Raw genomic sequence first — 22187 nt, 5'->3', positions numbered from 1 at the left:
AATTGCTCTCTTATATTCTAATCCACGTGCAGCAGTTTGCGGTAATGGCTTGATTTCATCTTTTTTTGATTTGGGTAGAGGAGTCCGTCAAGGCTGTCCTCTTTCTCCTTTCTTATTTAATTTGGCACTGGAACCTTTCCTCTCCAAATTGCGTCAGAATCCATGCTTACATGGCTTCCAAACCTCTCATATTAGTGTTATACTTGCGGCTTACGTCGATTATATTTTGCTTTTCATGTCAAAGCTAGATGAATCTATTCCTGCCTTTCTAGCGGAAGTACAGTCATATTCTCTTATTTCTGGCTATAAATTAAATAACGCCAAATGTGAGATGTTACCCCTAACCAAACAAACTTTTAAATCAGACTTCAACGCTTCCAATTTCACTTGGAGTCCCCAACACATTAAATATTTAGACCTATATGTTGTGTCTTCTATCTCGGACACAGTTGCTCTATGCATGAATAGGTGCATACAAAAACTTTCAGAATTAACCTCTAAATGGCACCCTCTCCACTTATCTTGGTGGGGTCGTTTAGACACTATAAAAATGATGCTCTCACCCATAATTATGTATACTATTTCCAGGGGAACAACCTTTACAATGCAACTTTTACAACGCACTACCATTACAACGAAACTGTTACAACGCGAGTGCATTGACAACGCAGGACATTACAACGCAAGTCTTTACATCGACTTGCACTAGATGGCGTGCTAACATTAAAAATAGTGTAGTTTACTATCCCAACACCTTCCCTACTGTTACGTGGACTGGAGTTGGAATAGTAAATTACACTTTTTTAATGTTAGCACGCCATCTAGTGCAAGTCGATGTAAAGACTTGCGTTGTAATGTCCTGCGTTGTCAATGCACTCGCGTTGTAAAACTTTCGTTGTAACAGCATGCGTTGTAACAGCATGCGTTGTAACGTCATACATCCCTATTTCCAACATCCCAATCCCTATATCCAATAAATGGTTCACGGAGATTAATTCCATTCTATCCTCCTTCTTATGGCAACACAAGAAACCTCGTATGTCCATTTTAAGATTATCAAGTCCTAAAACAGAGGGTGGTGTCAATTTTCCCAAGTTTCGCATTTACCATAAGGTTTTCCTCCAACGCCAAGGCTCTCACTGGTTGCTTGATTCCACAGACAGTGAACCTCTTTGGACCTCAGTGGAGCGTCTTTTCTTGTTTCCCTTCTCTTTTTCGGAATATCTATCCTTCTCACGTAAACCACAGTCCCTCTCTACTCCTATAATTAAATTAACCTCTAAACTTCTGGAGGCTTCTCCTGTTCCAGCTCCTATTACTATGGACTTGTTTCTTAACTCAACAATCTGGCACAATAAAAATTTGCTCATCAACCATAAGCCCTTCTATTGGAAAACGTGGAGACAAAAGGGTCTTCTTTGGTTACATCAATTGTTCTCCCAATCTGACTTCTTATCTTTCACTTTGCTTAGACAACTATACCATTTACCTAATTCATTTCATAATAAATATACTATCCTTAAGAAGGCTGTGATGGATACTTATTCACATTGCCTATTTCCCAGACTCCCCTCGTAGGAGTAGACACTTCATCACAGCCTCATATTCTTTTACAAAATTTCCCCAGTGCCTCTACTATATATCGCTACCTATATAACACTACCACAATTAAGCAGAAATCAAGAACGGAGTTAGCTTGGGAACATGATTTTGAGACCTCATGGTCATTGTCACTATGGACGAATCTTTGGACTAAAATCCGTAAATCTTCAAGGGCAGCCAATACAACGCAAACATTATTTTTTGTTTATAACCGACTTTTGCTTACACCGGAAGCTTTAAGTAAAACATTTACGGCGGCTCCAAATGTGTGTTGGACATGCTCTGCTCCAAACGCTGACTTCTTTCATATGTTATTCTCATGCACACATGTACACATTTTCTGGGAACAGGTCTGGACCCAAATGTATCTAATTTTTGCGACTAGGTTTCCTTTCTCTTTTGTTCATATCTTCCTAGGAAGCTTATCCTCCATCTGGGATAATATTACACTTAATACCAAAATGATTGATCTGCTATTAGAGGTTGCCTATCAACAAATTACCTAAAATTGGAAAGACTTTACGAAAATTTCTTATAAGGCCTGATGGTATATGATTTGTCATAATCATAGATTGGACACTTCCTTTGTATTCCCTATGCAAATGGCGACAAAACGCTTGAACTTATGGTCACCTGTTACATTGTACATTAAAGCTAGTGCCAAACGATGTTCCCAACTCCAACCAGTTCACCAAGAAGTGCTTAAACCTCCTTGAACGCCCTAACTGTTCCAAATCTTTATTTAGTATAATGTTATTATTGTTTTTGCATACTTCGAGTTGTTCTTTTTCCTTTTATTACAAAGTCCGAATTGTGTATGATTTTTTTTATTTTTTTTATTACAGCCACTTTATATTGTAATGATATGATTTTTTGCATTACTTATTTTGTATTGACACCCTTCTTCTCCTAATAAAATGTTCTTGAACTTAAAAAGTTATGAATGTCCCACTGAACTGTATTGATTCGTTCAGTTTTTCCAAATTCAAAAATTGTCTTGTTTACTTTATCAATTGCAGCCTTTGCATCAGCTGATACAGTTCCTTCAGTTATTTTTCTTTCAAGAACATCAATAATCTCAAGCTCCTTCTTGCTGTGCTCCAATGCTGTGTTGATCCTCAAGACTAACCAATGACCAGAGAAAGTACCAGTAATATGACTGAAACCCTTTCAAAATCTAGGATCTTTAGTGAAAATGATAGTACATTCTGGAATTGTATCTTTTTAAAGATATTCAGTCATCATTAGTGCATGTAAAGCAGTGCACACATGTTTCTTTTGCCATTTCTCTAGTTCACCCAAATGTGACTGTGCTTCACTAACAACTGGTACAGATGTTGAAGGTCCTTGTAAGGATGGACCACTTTTACTCTTGGAAATGCATTCCTCTAAATATAGAGGGGTAACTCGATCATGCTGATTTAGACGTGATAGAGTGCCGCTTGTAAGCCCACACAGCAAACCTGCTGCACTTAAGCGGTTACACCCAACAGGGGCAGCCCTATTGACCAGAACCTGGGGCCATTAAACAATGTGAAAATCGCAATGGTTCAGAGAAAGAAATTATTTCACAGACAACAAATATGAACAGAAGGGGAAAAAACAAGAAGAAGGTACCCACAAAAGAAATTCTTCAAAACAGCAAAGATTGTCATTAGAAAAGTTGTAAAAAAATAACAATACAATACAAACAAACAGTTTGTTTGAACAGCTTCTATTCATCCACCCTTTTATCATTACAGACACTTTCTTTCACCCACCCATGTAAATCTTGTTATCCCGTTCCATCCATCAGTCCTTTTATCCTTGCATTCATCCTTTCATGTACAGTTCCTTCCTTATTATTACATGCCCTTCCTTTTGCTCTTCCTTGCAAACTTCTCTCCCACTCTCTTTTATTCCCTCTCTTTTTCTCTTAATTTCTTTACTGTGGTTAACTGTGTTGTTTATCATTTTCCTTTACATTTGATTTTTTAGTAGCTTTTATCTGTAGAGCTGAAGCCAGGGCGGGGTCATAAATAACTGTAATTTTCAACACCACCCCCGCTTAAGCTGTGATAGTGGGGGTTTACGGCACCACTGCAGCAAGGGGTTGCTGTGCAGGTGACGGGTATTTTAGATGGTGCTTTTACAGGACAGCTGTACTTTTCATTGACACAGGTCAATTACAGGAAAGGGGTGCTCTAGGAGAGAGCATTGGTGTATAAAATGTGCATTACCAATGAGAAGTGCTTTACATGGGAGAGGTGCTTTACAGAAGAGGGGTTGTTCACAGGAAAAAATGCCTCACAGGATGTGTGATTTACTGTAGGTGTACTTTACAGGAACATTATACCTTATCGGAGTGTGGTGCAGTTGGGGAGGGAGCCTTTGCTGGAGGGACATTTTGGGGATAGATGCACTTTAGAGAGAGGGGCGCTCTATAGACGAGGGGGAGTCTCAAGGGGGTAGAGGAGTTTCAGATGAGAGGGGTACTTTAAAGAAGAGGTGAACTTTACAGGACAGAGGTCATGTAGAGGGCAGAGGTGTCATGCAGGAGCTTTGCAGCAGAAGAGTGTTTTACAACACAGAGGTACTTTGCCAGAAAAAGATGCCTCAGCAGAGGGGGTGCTTTACAGCATAGATGTGCTATGAAGAGATGGTGGACTCTGAAGAAGCCATTCTTTAAGGGGAAAGTGCTTTAATAAACAGGTGCTTCAAGGGAAAGGTTTGTTTTGAAGGAGGCAGGCGCTTTAAGGGATAGGGGTGCACTACACAAGGATGCTGTTTTGAATGAAATATGTTATTTAAGTCCATTACTTTAAAGGGAAGATGTGCTTTCAGGGGAGACATACTTTAAATGACTGGCAGAGCTGCTTTAGATGAAATCAGGGATGTAAAACATAGTACTCATATTTCACACCCCTGCAAAAGAAGGCTTAACCTCAAATGCTAGTAAGGCTAACAGATAGTTGACATGTTATATTCTTCATTTTCCTTTTCCTCCTCATCCTTATCTTGTGGAGATCACACATATGAACATGCAAAGAAGTTTCTGCAGCAAATGCGTTAACGTTCAGGACAGACATGTGCCTGGATCTTTCTGTATTGCTACATTAATGCATGATGCAAATCAAGATTGACTTTCTCTACATAGCTTGCTACTGTGATTAGAGGGTGCATTGCAAATCAGATTACAAGTGCCCTAATGATAACGAGTTATTTGCTACAAACGTATGCTTAGGGCCTGGTTTAGATCTTGGTGGATGGGTTACTCTGTCACAATGGTGACGGATATCCTGTCCGCTGAAATATAAATCTCATAGGGAATGATGAGATTTCTATACCAGCAGACGGGATATCCGTCACCGCTGTGACAGAGTAACCTGTCCTCTATGATCTAAATCAAGCCCTGACTCCCCTACTATGTGGGCCACAGTAGAGATGCAAGGAATCATCAAATATGAGGATTTGGAGACCAGGACCTAATGCAAACTTGGATGAGTGCATTACAACAGTTATGTAGATGTCTTGGCACCTGTGAACTAATGTGTCACATTTGTCTGGATTAAGATGCATTATGAGAACTCTTTTGATCTCTCCATAGTAGGGTAGGTTAAAATAGTTTTGCATTATTGCAACTCTATGAATGTCTGGATGCTGTGAATGCAATGCATGATTGAAGCCCAAGTGATTGTGCCAGGGCATAGGACAGTTGTGCCTGGGCGTTTCAAGCCATTTTGTGCATTTTCTCTGGATTTGAAGATTGTAATTGGGCATCCATGTACTCTCAGAATGTAACTGGGCATATAATAGTTACACCCAGAAATGTGAACTTTCACTGAGATTCCACATTCTAATCTGGCATTTAAGTTTCTGGTTGGGCATTTGGTCACCCTCTAGAATTTTACATCTGTGCCTGGCCAGGTTATTAATGGACTTCTACTATATCTTTGTTCTTCCCCATGTATTTTTTAAGCTGGAGCTTAATTATTGTTTTGTCTGTTGTAGTGCCATATACATTTTTTAATTGATCTTGCACCTATTTTAGGTTTTTGCCAGGAATGCCACATCTGTGATGCAATCAGGGCCAACCAGGATCAGACGAAGCAATGCTTGTGAAAGCAAGAGGTTGAAGGATGTATGATGTCACATCCTGTGATGTCATTGGGGTCAAATGGCATGTGATGTCACTTCTGTTACCCCTGCTATTTTTCTGAATTGACGTCTATGGACATCGCATGTGCTGTCTATTGCAAGACATTTTGTTACTTACAGAGAGCTTACAGCTAGGTAGTCTAGAGCATACCATTGATTGGCTTCATGGTCTCTCTCATTTTCTTGTGCCTCTGTGGCCAGTGCGTGCCAACTTCACTTTCCCTTCGTGTGTTTGTCCTTCACCTGGAGCATGGCCCATGTACCTCTTCCTTGCCCAGTGTCCTTTCAATGCTTGTGCTTTCGGAGATACTTTTGTTTTAGTGTGCTTCCAGGCCATCTCTCCCCTAATCTCACCCCCTCCTCCTGCGCTGCTATTGTTGCTCCGTCATCATTGCTTGCCTCTGCCCTCCTGTACCCCCCCACGTTGTGTTGCACGTCATCCTTTCCAACTCTTCTTGCATTGTGTTGCTTGCCGCATCATTTCCACCCCCTTCCGCATTGTGTTGCTTGCCTTGTTCCTTCCACCCCACTCCTGCGTAGTGTTGCTTACCACACCCCCGATATTGTTTTGGTTTTCCTGCCCCTTTTGCTAGACAAAAAACGCTATGACATGGCCACAGCTGGCCGCATCATAGGGCTTTTTACCCTATCTTCCACCTAAGCTGCTTAGCATCCGCACTGCTGTACAACATAGCTAAGTGACATTGACAAAGAAAATAGCTCCTGCATGGGTGAGACCTACTGACTTTGCCAATGCTTGTTTAGCTGTCTGATCCTCTAATTAGAGCCACTTTTATTTGGTGCTTGTACTTATTTTGTGTTCTGGTCCAACGCTGGGACGTTACTAACCTCCAGGACTTTTTTGTGACCTACAACGTAATTATTATAGCCTGCACCTGCAGGTAATGATATTTGTCAATTACCCATTGCTGCAGTAAAAGACCCGGACCCGAGCATAAGGCCAAGAAAGATGGTCATAATAAACAAGTGTTATTACCTCCCTGCTAGAAATAAGGAGTTAGCACTCTGGCTAGAAAGGGAGAGCTGCTTGGGCAGGAACACTATCTCTCTGGAAGCAGAGGGGAGGGAAAATGCGGCCCGCAGTAGCTGGCATTGAAAAATGGCTTTTCTGCACCGCTGCCGGCTCAGGATCTCCGCAGGTGCGAAGGTCACAGCGCTGCTCTCCGGTCATGTCCACAGACTGCCAGTTCCACCCGCTGCTTTGCTGATGAGGAATGGAAGAAACACGACCACAAACAGTTCATTTTGTTTTTAACAGCTTCTTGGCATTAGTGTTTGCTTCCTCCTCGTGTGGTGGAGCAGGCACCCCATGGTAGTGAAAGGAGTTTTATTCTGAACTGCACATCCGAAGAGCGAGGCGAAGCTGCACAACAGCACAGAAAAAAAAAGTTTTTTTTGCTGCCAGACATGGTGCGCTAGAGGGTGTGATCCCTTCAGGATGGGGCTAAGGTAATCTGACACTGGCAGAACATTTTGGGGATGCTTCTTAAGCAGGCCTACAACAGTATTTATTGCCCTCAGAAGAAGCAGTCTGATTGGCTGTCCAGCTCCCAATATTTCGTTCTGAATACTAGTGAATATTATTGCATTCTGTTCCATTATGAAATTTGTGTTGACAAATAGCGTTCAACGGGTTTACCTCCAGGCAACCATGTCCCTGTCAAGAACTGTATTTTTTAGCTACTTACATAATTATGTTTCCAGTGGGATTTGCCTATTTCTGCTGTTTTCTATAGCGTCAAACATGTGGCCATCATCCTTAAGAATTAATATTCTGTTCTATTCTACTTGCATTTATAAAGCCATGCTACCCGTAGGCATCCCAGCGTTCGCAAACGCAACACAAAATCCAACCGCTATGTTCAGGGGGGAAATCAGTTGTCAAATAGCCATGATTTTAGTGCTTTGCGGAAACTCGGGGGTAGATAATAATAATAATAATAATACTGGATTTTATAAAGCGCGAACAGCTACCTCACGAGGAGGTGTCCCGGCGCTGGAGGAACCATAGAAGACCTGGGGCGGAGATAGAAGACCTAGCGTGGCTGGGAGAAGAGCCAGGTCTTTAGCATCTTCTTAAAGCAGTGTTCAGATGGAACCTGCTGGATTGCTTGAGGTAGAGAGTTCCACAGAACGGAGACGTTTGCTGAAAAGGTGCGTCCGCCAAGGCGGGCCTTTTTTGCTCGTGGGACAGCCAGTAAGACACGGTCATTTGACCGTAGTGCCCGACTTTGGGAATATCTTGGGAGGCGTTTTTTTAGGTAAAGTGGGCAGGAGCCATGCAGAGATCTGAACGCAAGCGTCAGAGCTTTGAATTTTATCCGGTTGACCACAGGAAGCCAGTGCAGGGTTCGAAGATGCGGAGAGACTGACTGCTTAAAAGGAATTCGCAGTAGCAGCCTCGCAGCCGCGTTTTGAACTACCTGCAATTTATGGGTAAGGAATTTTGGGAGGCCCAGGTAAAGACCATTAGCATAGTCAAGCCGTGAGGTGACCGTTGCATGGACTACCATTTTTCTACAGCTCTCTGGTAGAAGTTTAAGAAATTTTCGGAGGTTTCTTAGTTTACTTAAACAGCAACCAGCCACTTGTTGGATATGGGAATTGAAAGACATTTTATTATCCCATCTCACTCCAAGGTTTTTTGCCGAGTGACTGGGCAAGGGGGGGGGGCCCATCTCCGCCGGCCACCATAGCTCTGGGGCGGGGGTGGGGCCCTTACCGAAAAAGATAACTTCGGTTTTATTGGCATTTAGTTTTAGTTTGTTGATATTCATCCAGTGGGCAATGTCCTGGAGACAGCCTTTAAAGTTTGCAAAGGATCCCTGTGTCATCTCAGAGTATGGAAATACCAACTGGGTGTCGTCGGCATAAGAAATTGCCGTAACACCCCAGTTGGCAATTAGCGTAAAAAGGGGGGCCAGATAGATATTAAACAAGAGAGGGCTGAGGGCCGAGCCCTGCGGGACTCCACAGTTAAGGGTTTTAGGTGTGGAAGAAATCGTCCCAAGTGCCACCTTCTGCGTTCTCTGAGATAGATAGGAGTTTATCCACCTCAGCGCGTTGTCTTGAATGCCTATCTCTGCCAGCCGACTGAGTAGTCTAGCGTGGTCCACCGTATCGAAGGCGGCCGACAGATCCAGGAGTACCAGCATAGCTGAACTTCCAGCATCCATCGACCACCTCACTGACTCGGCTACCTCTAGGAGCGCTGTTTCTGTGCTGAAGCCGGGTCGAAAGCCAGATTGAGTTTCATGGAGAATGTTGTTGGTTTCCACGAATTTACTCAATTGGCGTTGTATCACTTTTTCCAGCATTTTTCCCGGGGCGGCTAGAAGGGATATTGGGCGGAGATTCGTGAGGTCATCTGGGTCCCCGTTTGGTTTTTTCTTTAGGGGAAGGAGAGTGGCATGCTTCCAGACGTCAGGGAAAATTCCTGACGTAATGGAAGAATTCCAGATACTTTGAAGTGTGGGCGCTACAAAGTTCGCTATGGTACTCCATAGTTTAGCAGGGCAGGGGTCATCAGGGGAGCCGGATTTACAGCGGCTGAGTTCTTGCCTCACCTCGTTCAGAGGGGTATGCGCGAACTGGGTGAGGGTTTCTCCTGACTCGCCATTATTCGCTGTGTCCAGTTTCACCGTACTTTTTACTGGGCCAAAGGAGTCATATACTTTTTTAATTTTAAGATCAAAGTATTCTGAAATTTGCTCGCAAAGTAATGGTGTGGGAACAACCTCTCTTTCAATGCATTGAGGTTTGAAAAAGGACTGTACTACTTTAAAAACTTGTTTGCTGGACTGTTCTGCCTGTATAATTGAGTCCGCGTAGAAGCGCTTTTTATTTTTCCTAATGGCTTTTCGGAATTTTTTTAATGCTTCCTTATATCTAGTTTTTTCTTCTAAGCCGTAGTTTACTCTCCAGAGTCTTTCCAGTTGTTTACAAGCCGCTTTCTCCTCTCTAAGTTCCTGCGTAAACCAGGGGGCTGAGGGGGATTCTCTTTTTGATAGGGCCCGAAAGGCTGGGGCAATAAAAGAGACCATCCCTCCTATCCATTCGTTGAGTAGTACAGCATCCAAATTGGGATTATTTGTCAAGGGGGGAGTGGTTTGCGCCAGAACCGGGGACATAGACTCAGGGGTCAGTTTTTTCCATTGCCTTTTCATAAAGTAGCATTTGCTTGGCGCCTTGGTTTCACTTCGAATGTTCAGAGTGAATGGAACAAGAGAATGATCTGACCATATCAAAGGGAGAGGTTTTTCGGGCCGCACATCTTTGATATTAGCAAAGATGAGATCAATAGTATGGCCCCCAGTGTGTGTGGGGCCTTTATTGATCAATCTAAGGCCGGCAGCGTCTAGCGTTGTTCGAAGCATCTCTGCCGTAGCGCAGTCTACTTTATCCATATGGATATTAAAATCACCCACCACTAAGAAAAGGGGGTGGAGGAGCGAGCTCTGCACTATGGTGTCCAATAGGGTAGTAAGAATAGGGTCTGCACTGGCCGGGGGGCGATATATCACTAGTCCTGCTAGTGAGAGCTGAGGGCTCACTTGGAAGCAGAAGTGAAGACCTTCAATTCCTTGGATAGCCGTGGCAGCCGAGGATGCCAGTACTAGATGCTCTTTGAAAATAATAGCTACGCCACCGCCTCTTTTTGTCCCAGGCCGGTTGGCGAGGCATATTTTAAATCCCGAAGGGATGGCAAGAGCGATAGAGGTCAGGTTGTCCTCTTTAATCCATGTTTCAGTAAGGAACAGGATATCCCAATCCTTCTCTTGTAGTAGGAGCCAGACCTCATCTGTATGTTTGACGAGGGATCTACAGTTTAATAGGCCCGCCCTGAGGTTAGTTTGAGGAAGGGATTTAGGGTTGGGGGGTATAGCGGGGGGAGCGCTATCAAACGTTATCCTGCAATTGCTACAAGTTTGGGCGGGGTCAAAAGTTGCTGGGTCTATAGAGTGAGGGCAACAGTTGGATGATGGGTTAAATGCCTTTAGATCCTCACCTGACCAAGATATCTGTCCACCATATGTTCCGATTTCGGCAGCATGTCTGGCCCCGGCCGCAGTCTGGTCGCGGACGGGCGCAGACGGGCTTGCCTTAGGCGCGCCTTCGGCGCGCAGACGGCGCGCCCGCTGCGCTCGTCCGCTGCGCGACCGGAAAAGGCACATGTTAAATAGGAAATGGATAATAGGAAGGGGCGTGGCCTGATGTTGGTGGGCGTGGCCTCTGTGTCCCGGAGCTGGCGGCAACACAAACAATCAGGTAAGCCGCGGCAGCGTTGTCAGCTGCAGCGCGCTAATGCCAGGGGAGAATGAGGTAAAAAGCAGTAAAAACACAGTAAATACACTCAAATTTTAAAAGCGCGAAGCTACTCTCCCGGCTTCCGCCTCAGGAGGTCTAATGTTCTGGGGCGTGCTAGCCAATCAGCGCGTTTTAAATGCCCTGCGTCGGAGGGGGCGTGGCCTGATGTTGGTGGGCGTGGCCTCTGTGTCTCGGAGCTGGCGGCAACACAAACAATCAGGTAAGCCGCGGCAGCGTTGTCAGCTGCAGCGCGCTAATGCCAGGGGAGAATGAGGTAAAAAGCAGTAAAAACACAGTAAATACACTCAAATTTTAAAAGCGCGAAGCTACTCTCCCGGCTTCCGCCTCAGGAGGTCTAATGTTCTGGGGCGTGCTAGCCAATCAGCGCGTTTTAAATGCCCTGCGTCGGAGGGGGCGTGGCCTGATGTTGGTGGGCGTGGCCTCTGTGTCCCGGAGCTGGCGGCAACACAAACAATCAGGTAAGCCGCGGCAGCGTTGTCAGCTGCAGCGCGCTAATGCCAGGGGAGAATGAGGTAAAAAGCAGTAAAAACACAGTAAATACACTCAAATTTTAAAAGCGCGAAGCTACTCTCCCGGCTTCCGCCTCAGGAGGTCTAATGTTCTGGGGCGTGCTAGCCAATCAGCGCGTTTTAAATGCCCTGCGTCGGAGGGGGCGTGGCCTGATGTTGGTGGGCGTGGCCTCTGTGTCCCGGAGCTGGCGGCAACACAAACAATCAGGTAAGCCGCGGCAGCGTTGTCAGCTGCAGCGCGCTAATGCCAGGGGAGAATGAGGTAAAAAGCAGTAAAAACACAGTAAATACACTCAAATTTTAAAAGCGCGAAGCTACTCTCCCGGCTTCCGCCTCAGGAGGTCTAATGTTCTGGGGATTAGGATGGCTTGCGGTGCTGGGACCGTCTGCCAGACATGCGGCAGCCCTGCACCGCTGATTAGGATGCAACCGCCACCCTGGTGGTCGCATCCTGCATATTTGACATTACGGCAGGTGCTGTTGTGCATTGCCATGCACAACGTGGCAGGCTCCGCACTGTGCCTGCCACCTTGTCCATGGGAATGCAGGGGGGCACCATAGGTACCCCCCAAGTGCAGCCCCCCACCCCCACCTCCCCCACCCCTTGGGGGCCCGCAACAGGCCCCCGTACCAAAACTCCGCATGCCTTTCCATGGCAGCATCCCCACCATGGAAAGGCCGCTTTTTACAGGTATCCTAATCTGGTGGAAGGTGCCTGCTAGGCACGCCACCATTTTAAGCACCCTGCACCGTCCGCCAGGCAATCGGAACGATTGCTGGCAGCGGACGGTCTTTGCGTCCGCTGCAGACGCAGTCAAGTTCCCACCACCATCCTAATCTGGCGGTGTGAAAAATCTGTTTGATGGCGGAAGGACCGCCACCACAGGGCCGGCGATTGCCACCGGCAGCCCTGTGGTGGTGGTCCTTCCGCCATCCTAATCACCCCCTAAGTTCATTGTCCGTCAGCGTTAGAGCGTTGGGAGGGAGTTCCATAACTTTGCCAGATTGTGGCCAAAGGTCCGCCCTCCACTTCTTGCTCTTTGAATGGAGGGAACCTCAGCCAGCCGGGCGTTGAAAGATCAAGGCCTATATTAGGCATGTAGGGGCTGATCAATGGTCTGAGGACGGGCCGGCCTTTTTGTTTAAAAGCCCTATGAGCAATGCCAAAGGCCTTAAATTTGAATCTTGGACTTAATGCTTAGTGATTTCTCCAGCCATACCCCCAGGATCTTGTTAACTGCCTTGGGGGCGTGGGCTGTACCCAGGCCATCTAGCTAGCCTAAGTTCACATGGGGGTTGATCTTATTGCCTACTAGCATAAGCTCTGTGTTCTACCCATTGCGTTTGCGGCAGGAATCTGCCATCTATCTTGCTACTTTCTCCCGACATGGCCCCAGATTGGGGGAATGAGGATCCTCTCCTTGGGTTAGAGAGAGTACCAGTTGGGTGTCGTCATTATACGACACTAACAATATATATCGTATCAGAGGACAATGTCTGCTAGTGGACGCATATATATATTAAAAATGAGTTGGGCTCAAGAACAAGCCTTGAGAAACCCCGCATTGTAGTGGGAAGTTGTCCGAGGAGCAGGATCCTTTGAAGACTTGAAATGTCGTATCTTTCAAGAACAAGTTGAGCCAATGCAGTGTAGGTCCCATAACCCCTGCAATATTGAGTTTATTGATGAGGATTTCATGGTACACTATGTTGAATGCAGCGCTGAGATCAAAAGATCAAGAAGTATGATGACAGCAGTGCCGCCACGATCAAGCAGCATTTTGGACTCCTCTACAACCTCCAGGAGGGCGGTTTCTGTACTGTGTTTTAGGCAGAACCCAGTCCGGGTAGGGTGTACGGTGTCGTTTACTAAGTAATGAGATTGGTCTATAGTTTCCCAGACAAAGGGAGTTGATTTTTTTTTTTTGGAAGGGCTTTGACCATATCATGTTCCATACGGGGGGCACTAAGTATTTTGTCAGGGATAGGTTGGCCAACTTTATAATTACCGGAAAGGTGACCTCAACTGCTTTAAACAGAATATGCGGTAGGGCTGGTTAAAGTGATGAATCTGATTTGACTTTGTTGAACAGCAGTGTGAAACTGTCAAGGGTGAGAGTAGGAAAGTTCACCAGACTGCCTTCATCCACTGCCTGGTTAAAGAAGGGCGTGTGTTCGATCTATGGAGTGCAAGGTATATGTTTGTGATTTTTTTCAAGAATAATTCCACTGGGACATTACAGCGTACAGCTGTGGGTTCGGGTTGGTATTGTATGGAATTGGTTCCATCAGAGATTTTACAATTTGGAACATTTCGCATGGGATTTGGAGGCCTTGTTAATCCTAGCTTCACAGTAGGCTGCTTGCGCTCTAATGATTTCCGCTTGGTAAGTCCTCAGGGCATCTAGATAGTCTGCTTTGCTCGCTTGCCCATAATTTCTCCTCCAGTTTCTTTCAGCTTTTTTACATTTCTTTTTTTGCATTAGGAAGTGGGGGGTATACCACGGGGAGGATTTGTCCTTAGTACAGTGTGTGAGTATTTTAAAAGGAATGAGTTGGCCCAGTGAATGAGTTATCCACTGGCTGATCTGGTCATTTGCTTTCTGCAGGTCCATGCCTAAATTGGGTTTGGATACCTTAAGTGTATGTGTCCACTCTTCGCTGTGGAGTTTTGACAAACTACATACACTTCGGGTGATTGGGTTAGCGAGTAGATTTTCGCTAGGAGTGTTCACCAGGAAAGGAATCAGGAGGTGGTCTGACCATACTACCGGGAGGGGATCCCGCACGTGGAGATAGGGATATTAAAAAAGACGGTGTCGAGCAAGTTACCTTTCTCATGAGTGGGGTAGGTAACTTTCTGGGACATTTGTAAGGCAGATAGGTCCCTCAGAAGTCCAGCGACTTGTGAGCCTGCTGGATATTTCAGGTGTATATTGAAGCTGTCTACTGCTGTAAAGTTGAGCTTTTTGAATACCCAGCTGGAAATTGCATCCAGAGGACCTAGGTAAAATGGCTACACGTGCCGGGAGGCCGGTAGAGGAGCACCCCAAAAAAGGTAGAAGTATGGCTCAGGTAGATGGCGAAGGTTATGCTTTCACAGTCTGCGATGGGTAGGGGTTTGTGTAGACATTTGAAGATGTCCATAAAAACAGTGGCGACTCCCCCATCGTGTCTCTTCTGTCTCTTCTGCAAATTTGGTAGCCTGACGGCATGGCTTGACTAATATCAGGTCCAGATTCAAGATGGAGCTAGGTTTCTGTCAGAAAAAATAGTCAGGATTTTTATCCTCCAGGAGGGAAAATAGTTCTAGTTTGTTAGCAGGCAAGGACATGTAATCGATAAGGTACTTGTTACAGTTAGTTGAAGTGCTACTGGTGGTTATGGGGTGGGGAAGGTGAAGGGGGAAATAACGAGCAATTCCTGCACTGTAGTATCATTTCATCAGGATCAATTCAGTGCAGGCATTTTTTTTGGGTGGGTCTCCTGAGCGCCCAGAGTTGTTAGGGAGGAGTAGGTAAGCTTACTTGGGTTTGGTAATGCAGGGTTCCTGGCCCTTGGTCCGGTTCGGGAATGGACGGGAGCAGACAGACTTGCCTTTGGTGCAGCCGCTGCGCACATTCACTGTGCAACCGCACCGCGGCCTTCATTTTTACTACTTGATAATCGGCAAGTAACGAGTAACTGGAGCGCTAACCAAAATATCAGTGGTAAATACACGATCTGTTGGGTGTAACGCTGAAGTATGGCAATGACGTCCACTGCTTAACGGTGTAGAAGTAACACTACTCAGTATGAAATTGCCATTATGCAGTACAACATTCAACCTGAGAGCAAAAATATCACTGTATTTTAATTTCAGAGAAAGAGTGGTTTTAAAAAAAGAGTGGTCCAACAACAAACTGCATCTGCCGGGGCCTCACAAAATTTAAAAGAAAGATTTTTTTATTTTATATTTTAAAGACTGTGATGAAAAGGAGAGGGGGAGAGTGGGTCTCAGGAATAATCAACGCAGGGGAGCAGGGGTTATAACATTTAAAATAGGGTGAGGGGGAGAAACGAAGGAGATTGAGGCAGGGTTGGGGGGAAAAAAGGAAAAAAGATGACTGACAGGGAGGGTGGTGGAAGCAATGAAAAAGCTGGAGAATAGGAGGCATGAGCAACATGGATCTCAAGAGGAGGTAGCTATTTGAGGTGGGAAGCAGGAGACAAGGGACAGAGCAAGAAAACACATGCTGAAAGAAAGAAAAAAATGTAGCTCCCTGAATTCAACTGGCAGCCAGCCAAACTCAGACCCCCACACATGCCAGGAAACTGGGGCTCATCATCACCTGCCAACTGGATATGACCGCACAAGTCAAGGTTGTTACATTTATCCTTTTACCACACCCTGAAGATACTCAGTAAGATTTTCAAATACCCCTAAGCAACACCAGAAAAAGCATAACTCAGGCCCTCATCACCAGCAAATTGGGCTATGGGAACACCCTGTACAATGGTATCAACAAACAACTCACCAGAAGACTACAAATCATACAGAAATTGGCAGTCAGACTCATCCTCAACCTTGCACGCAGAACCCACATCACACCTCAGGGAACTCCACTGGCAGCCGGTACACAAGCGTTCCTAGTTCAAACTCATCATCCACATGTTCAGAGTGCCACACAACTTAGGCCACATCTACTTGAACAGCTGCATCTCCTTCCACCAACCACCATACAACTATTCTTCTAAGGACTCCAACAACAACACATCCCATGCATACTCAGTACTAGATCCAGAGGGCAGGAGTTCTCCTACATGATTCCTAAAGCATGGAAAGACCTTCCCCATCACATCAGAGCTTCCTCTTCTCTTCTTAAATTCCACAAGAAGTTGAAGACATGGTTATTCAACTAACCACCCTCCTCTAGGCAAGTCTGGACACACACCAGCTCACCACAAAGATACTTTAGCGGGTGACTGCACTTTGCCATCTTTGCAAGCTGCCTGTTATCTTGATTGCTTACTGGGCAGCTGATTTCAATGTACATTTGGAGACAAATCAGCTACAATGGCGAGCACCAGGGCAGGTTTGCAGTGTCACCAGGTGAGAAGAACCGTAGCTTCCTTGGTGCAGGAAGGCCTGTTTGTCTGTTCTGTGCCATAGGGCTGGCTGCAGAAAGGTTTTGGGTTTTGGAGGCAGTCAAAGGGTGCAGTGCCCTATTCCATCCACCGCCCCACTGAGCCCAAGATGCTTAAAATGGCCAGGCTCATGATATCAGATTGATGAGCACTTTTTTACCATTCAGTTAGAAAGCAGGTGCTTCCCAGCTTAGGGTCTCACTACCGGTATTTGATTAAACATTTTACTAACTCTAGGCCTGCCGCTTCACCCCTACAAGATACCCTATCATCCTGCTGAAAGAGGAGTCTGCCCAGGCTCCCCCTAGAGGTTTAGAACTGGGCCCTGTGACTCTGTGATACACCATTGTAGCAGGGAGACCTCACAGTGGCACTGGTAACATGTTTTATACTGAGTATGCTGCACAATTACATCACCTCACTAATGGTCTAGGGGATATGTCACAGCTTGTACAAAAAACATGGTGGCAGAAGACAAACCTTTGGGCTCATCCATTCTTCATTCTCCATCTAAATAGCTGCAGCACCTCAAGCATGGATGTCATTCAGGGGTCACCAAGGGTCGCAGCTGCGTCCCCTGGCTTGCCTCCTGTGAACCCCAGAACTGTCACTGTGACCCCCTGACCTCAGAGGACAGTAGCTACCTTGGAAAAGAATAATTTATTGTTCCAAGTGGTGTGGATCGTCTCCGTGCCTCCCGCTGCCCCAGAGCTCGTGGAGACAGTATGAATCAAACACAGGGGCAAGAAGCAGAGAGAAAGGGAGAGAGGAGGTAGAGGTAAAAGGCTTTGAGGCAAAATAAGGGGGAAAAAACGAAAGGAAGAAGACACTACAGAGAGAGAAGGGTAAGCGATCAAGATACAAGCACAGGAGGATGTATGTTTTGAGAGAGTCAAATAGGGATAAAAGAGACTCCAATAATACTGTGACATAGAAAGGTAAAAGGCGAGATAATGGAATAGGAGAGGAGGAAGAAAGGTGAAATAGAATGAGAAAAAGAGACTGAGTAGGTGAGAAAGTCCTGTGATAGAGGGGTAAACATGTATTATAAGGTAATCAGTGAGAAACCCGAGAGATAATAGAAAAGTTATGCAGATCACAAACAGCTGAGGGGAGGGTGACAGCGTGTCAAAAGTCATATGACATCACTTCCTGTCAAAACATGTGATGTACTTCCACTACCCCTGACATTTTGGTGAATCGACGCCCATGACCTCCAGCAACCCTATTACCAGTGCCACTGCCAAGAAAACGTTTCACAACGATGATTCATGTTCCAGGGATTCAATTTCCTCTTAATGGTGTATATTAACAATCTGTCCCTTATGTGTTTGTCTGCATTGCTTAACTCCAGTTGGAGTATTTTATAAGATGCAGGCTGTTTATTTCTGAATGACAGGCGAGAAGGAGAACAGATAAACAATTTTTCAGCTAAAAGTGTAGGAGCCTGCCCTTGCGGATCCTTCTGGAAGAGGGCTAATAGTTGAAACCAAGTTCTATAATTCACCGAAGGCAGTGCAGGGTATAAACAGTGTGTTGTGGCCTCTGCAGTACGGTCAGAAATCAAGCGGGCAATGACGTTTTTAACAGGCTGCAGTTTTTTCAGTAAGTTTCTTTCCTGAGTTCATGGAACAGGAATTTGCATAATCCAAACATGACGGCAGGGCCAGACTGGGACAGGACAGAGCCCCGGGCATCAAAATACAAAAGAGCAAATCGGATAGGTAAAACCGTGCCCTCATTTGCAAATCAGGGCACTTTTGAACTTGCAGACTGCAATGTATAGAAGACTGCATTTATTCATGCTTGCTGCAGGCAATCTTTCTATTAATATCAGGAAAACCGTTCCACCAGACCATAAAACAAGCCCAGAAACAGCCAAAAATGGCCCACACACTGCCCTTTCAACCCCCCCCCCTCCAGGCACTGCCAAGCCTGACCCTGCATGACTGACTAAAGTGGCTAGCACTTGTTTGGGGGAACCTTTCGGGATACAATTATGTATTTACAATTATACCAAGGATTTTGGCACTGTTCACAGAAGAAGGTGTGGACCCAGCGATGAAGTCCTGAACCGAGAGTCCCAGGCAACTGTGCAATTTCTGTTCTGTTTTTGTGGGATTCAATTTCTTTATTTTTTTGCAAAGTTTGTTAATTGTTAATTAGCTCTGCAGTGCCATTGAAAGAAGAGGAAATGCAAAGAAGAGTATATAAGGAAGAACGTACATAGTGTCAACGAGGTTCGACACTGTGGCCCACGACAGAGACCACAGAAAACAATCATGAGCAACACAGGATACCATAAACCAGTCTTCAGTGGGATGTTGATTATCAGGCCGGGGTTGTCCACAGAAGCCATTCTGCTCCAGCCCCCCACCGAAAGAAGGCGCATCGGGGGTATGGGGCATGATGGGGAAAGAGGGGCGAGGGGGGAGATCAGGGAAGAGGCATGTATGGGAACCAACAGTGGTGCACATTGTCTCCAGTAGATCAGACGACCACGCCCTAAAATATGTGTACCTTTGCCCTCTGCCCAATGTGGCCCACCACCAGGGCAGGATGCTCAGTCAAGTGGTCTAACAACGCTGTCGATGAAAGGGCCCAAAGTAACGTCAAAAATATGTGAGTCTTTGTGAAAGTCAAGCTTCCTTCGATAAGCTTCAAGAGGCGCAGGAAGACATAGAATACTTTGTCGAAGAACAAGGGAATCTCCATCCACAAGGGCTCAGCCACAAACTCCAATCAAACTGCCTCATTCAAGACATAACAATCCACATTCCAAAAGGAATGCGCGAACCCAACAAAGAGGAGAAAAGAGGAAAACACTATGACAGCTTAGGTAACCCTTAGTACACTCATCTTTTAGCCTATATATAGTTTCCTCATAGCTTGCCACTCTGTACAATTCAAGTAGCCATTCAGTGAGTGTGGGTGGGGGTTGTTGCCAATGTCAGAGTAGGCACAGTTTACCTGTGGCAAGTGAGGGGGCTACCCACCTGCGTTCATGCGAAGTCTTGTTGAGCAGGTTGGAGAGATCATGAAGGAGGGAGAGCTGGTGTGAGGGAGCAGGATAGCGCCAAACTGCCAGAGAGGTTCCCACACAAGAGCCCAGTAGGGTGCAATAGCTGTAAGGAACTACAAGATGTTGGGCGAGTCACAGAGAGAAGTAGTGCACCTCCAGCAGAGATGGTGAAGTAAGAGTTTTGCAATATGTCACTTACCAGGAGTCCAGTACCAGTCCGGCAAAATCATACAGTAGAGGTACTTTAACCGGGACTCCGTGAGGGGCCTGTCATGGTCAAGGAGAAGCAATGTCCAGGCCTCTGGGGTATAAGCCTGCCCTAGGAACGACTGTTACCAGAGTTTGGTAGTGGAGAGGATGTAAGGGAATGTTGTCCACTTTATGGGCATGAAGATACTGTAGAAGTGGGAGCAGGGGTATCTTCACTGGCGGGGGACACACGGTGCGCAGAGATAATGTGACAATTGGTGCTACGACAGTAATGTGTGGGGTGTAGCCCGAATTGACTTCAGAAGATTGAAAGATCTGATCCTTCCTCTATTGCGGATATGGTCAAGCCGTTCTATGCTACAATTGTTCCAGGACACTCAGTAGAACAGTAGAACATTCACCCCAGATGCAGAGGACAGTACTATGCCATAGAGGGGCCTTTTGGTGCAGAAAGGGGGAATCTCCAGGAGGTTATGTACCTCTTGCAAAGCCCATGCTGCCATCACCTTAATCATATGGGATTCCACCTTAAGGTTCTTGACCAGGAAGTACAAGGAGAACGACGGGGTCACGGGTGAAAGAAGATGGTGTTCCAGGCCTGCCCTGAAAAGAGTTTATTGGCAGAGGTGTAAATGAGCGGCAACCTTGGAAATGTGAAAGGCCCGGTTGTAGGAGGTGAGGTGGGGAAGCCAGAGGTCAGGGGGATTGCATGTATGAGCAAACGTCGACTTTAATGGATACTAGGATAGTCTTTGGTTTCCAGATCGGGGTAGCATGGCAAAGACAAATTGGAAGCGGGGGACATGATCATTTTTACCATCTGCACTCTCCCCTACAGGGATACGTTAAGGTGTGACCACTTCAGGAAATCCTGTTGGATGCGTTGCATAAAGGGGAGGAGGTTGTCCTCCACCATGAAAGAGAGTTCCCTGCAAACCCGGACTGACGTAGGATGAGAAGTGACAATCGCAGAGGTAAAGGAGACCTACTAAGGGTGTGCACCACAGAGGCAGGAGGAGTGAAGGTGAAAGTTTGACTCGGGGGGAGAAGGGGTTGCATACACAGGGAAAGAAGACTAATAACTTTAGACCTCGAGCTGGAACTTATGCGGAGCGGAGCCAGACCAGAACCTTCCTCATCTGCCAGACATATGAATGTGTGGAAAACCATGCAGGTGGAGGTAAAAGGGAAACAAGGAGAAAGTGATCAACCGGGCTGCAATAGTTCAATGCCACCCGGCGTGAAGACAGTGGGGAGACTGCCCGGGATTAGGGAGAAGGGTAGCATAGTCTAGGATCGTATACCCCGTTCCTCCTGTCCACAGGACAGAGAGGGCTACAAGCAAGGGCATGGGGAGAATGAGGTCACCCCATGTGACAAAGAACTTAAAACAGCTGAAAACTCAGAGCACAATTCAATCTGAAAAGCAAAAGAAAGATACATGCAGCTCTCCAAAGTCACTCCGGCTGCCCCCGCCGGTTGTTTCAGCAGGGAGCATGATTTGTCTCTGTATCTGTCCTTGTGTAGTGCCTCCTCCACCTGATTTAGTCCAGCCTTATTTGATTCTCTCCTCGGGGCTCCATCAACACCTTAGAGCTGAGGCTGGTACCTTGGCAGGTTTCCAAGGGGAAAGTGGGTCATCCTGTTGGGCATGCTTGATGGAGACCTAGGAGATTGTGTCCATTGAAGACTCTCCTAGAGAATCCAGGAGCACCTCCAGGTCACCAGCGCCAGAGAATTCATGGGTACACCCATCCATCATCACCTTTATCCTAGTCAGGTTTAGTAGGCAATATTTGAGACCCTAACATTTCATTGCATCTATATAAAGAGACCCTGCCACCCTCCTGGCCATTTGGAGGATTGACCAGGTGTGTTGGTGGTGCAGTGTCCATGCGATAATTGGGTGGAGAGTATTGGGATTGGACGCATGGCAGAATTGGGTTCTGTGCACCTGCTGAAGTTTGAGTGCCTCTGAGAAGCGGGGATGGGGGATGTCTGGAAGAATGGCTGTCAAGTAAGTAATCATCTGATTTTTCCGCACCCTCCAGGATCCCATAAATCCTGTAATTGCTCTTTTGTGCTCTGTCTTCCAAATCTGTGACCTTCTGGTGGAAAAACGTGATATTACACCCACAGTCTGAAGTTCAACAACATCCAGGTGGTGTTCCACTTTATCCAGTCATTCATGGATGGCCGACATGTCCTGTCAGATGGATTTCACCTCTGAC

This window comes from Triturus cristatus, chromosome 9 (genome assembly GCF_964204655.1).
Source record: "Triturus cristatus chromosome 9, aTriCri1.1, whole genome shotgun sequence".
Lineage (NCBI taxonomy): Eukaryota > Metazoa > Chordata > Amphibia > Caudata > Salamandridae > Triturus > Triturus cristatus.
This window is presented reverse-complemented; position numbering follows the sequence as displayed.